This window comes from Frankliniella occidentalis, unplaced genomic scaffold (genome assembly GCF_000697945.3).
Source record: "Frankliniella occidentalis isolate FOCC.00 unplaced genomic scaffold, Focc_3.1 Scaffold348, whole genome shotgun sequence".
In the NCBI taxonomy this organism is placed as follows: domain Eukaryota; kingdom Metazoa; phylum Arthropoda; class Insecta; order Thysanoptera; family Thripidae; genus Frankliniella; species Frankliniella occidentalis.
In genome coordinates, this window is record NW_026267471.1 from 40079 (window position 1) to 42231 (window position 2153).

Consider the following 2153-nt stretch of genomic DNA (forward strand, 5'->3'; position numbering starts at 1 on the left):
GAGAGAGAGAGAGAGAGAGAGAGAGAGAGAGAGAGGGGGGGGGGCAGAGTTGTGGCTCGACATGCAGTCATATCACCGCGACGCTCTACTCCCGCAGCATCAGCGCGGGCATTCCTTTGTGCGTTTGCGTTTTGAGAGAGAAAGAGGAGAGAGAGAGAGAGAGAGCGAGGGGTGGGGGATTTTGTATGTAGGTTGTGTACGAAGGAGAGGGAAAACGGGCGGGGAAATGGTGTGTGGGGGTCTGACGTTTTGGGTTTGGGACTCTGTGCAAAGTTGGCAGTGCGGACCACCCAGCGGTCCCCGAGTCGGGTGGCCGACTTTTTCATAGCGGAGAAGGGAGGGATAGGGTAGGGTGGGGTGGAAGGGGTGCTGACTGGTCGGACGTATAACTGTGTCAGTCTGGACCGCGCCGACGCACCCCTGTTCTGCTCGGCTGTGTTGTGGAGTTGGGTCGGACGAGTCCGGCCTCGGCGAGCCGGAGGGAGAGAACGCCGCCCGTCCTGAATATTAGATAAAACGAAGGAATAAAAAGGAAGAAGAGTTGAAGAATGCGGCATGATAATCCAGGCAGGGGGTGGGTTTAGCGTGGGGAGTGACCGCACAGAGATAGGGAGGGGGAGAGAAGTAAAGGGAGAAATCAGAAAAGAGGCGGAAGCTGCGAGGGCGGCGGGGAGAGGGGAGAGAGCTCCTGCTTCCACCTCTCCAACTCTGGTATGAACCCTGACCTTCTAACTCACCGGCGCAGGGTGGTCGGCTGCTGACGCCCCGTGCGCTGGGGCGTGCTTGGCATGCTAGGACGTGGCCCGGCGTCGTCGTGTACGCTGGGATGGAGGTGGAGGGAGGGGAAGAGAGAGAGAGAGAGAGAGAGAGAGAGAGAGAGAGAGAGAGAGATTGACAAATAGAGGTCTAATGTGTTAGGATAGTTCACCTAGGTGTCGCGCAAGGGTACCAGGCATCGTAGTGTACTGCCTCTGTACGACTTCCTAGCCTCGTAGGAGACCTTTACTCCAATCTCAGCTCGATCCCCCTTGCCCACGTTTGCTTTAGGACGCAATAAAAAAAAACCAAAATCAGAAAAAAAGGGGGGAGTATTGGCTGGCGGGGGATGGTGGGCGGTGGTGTGGGCGGAGGGCGACTGCGGCCGCATACAGAGCGGGGTATTTTCTCTCCCAGGGGAAGGGGAAGGCATAAATTTTCGAGTTTATCCCAAGGCGAGTATAATCCCAGTCCCACTCGCGCCGCTGCGGCCTGCGGTGCCGTACAAACCCGACCGGGCCAACACGCAGTTTTTTTTCAATAAACGCAGTGCCGAGCAACCTTTTGATTCTGCAAACCTTATCCTCTCCCGCCCGCCTCTCTCTCCCTCTCTTCTCCCGTTCGCTCGCTCCTCGCGTTGCTCACGCACCCGCCCTAGTCGCTGACTGAAGCGGCCCGTCCTGAGCCCCTGCGGACGACGGGGTAGGCCACCCGCCCCTCAGCTGAGCGCGACGGGCCGGCCTGCGTCAGCCTGCGTCAGCCTGCGTCAGCCTGCGTCAGCCTGCGTCAGCCTGCCTGTCAGGGGCTGACGGCTGCCCAGCACCCTCAGCACCCGCGGCCGCAGCCCGATAATCCGTGAGACCCACTACTTCCCTTCTGCCCCTCCCCCTCTCTACCGCCTTATCGCACTGCAAAATACTTGCAAATATTTTTCTTTGCAGCAGCTCGCGCAGAATTTTGAAAGAGTGAAACTCGAACTTGTTCCTCAACCTCGCAAACCGTTACTTTCCCATTCAAATTCTAGTTTGCAAGCATTCTGACAGTTTGCGAAGACTTTCTTTGCAATACGAGCTAATACAAAGCTCGACAATTCTTTGCAACGTTGCAAAGAATGTATAGTTTACATGCAGTTTACAGTTTACAGTGCGCATTTCTCTCTGCAATCGTGTGACGGACAGGCCTATCCGAACGTCGCTCCCTACTTTTAATTATTGTGTAACTTTGGCGCTCTGTATACTTTCTTCGGCGGAATAGAGGTCGGGTCCTTCCTACCTCCCACTCTTCTCCCCCCCCCCTCCCCCCACCCTTTCCTCTCTTCACCCCCCGTCCTTGGAAGTATGGTCTCGCTTTCCTCCCCACCTTCCCGCCCATCTCCCCGCCGCTCCCCGTTTTGAAGG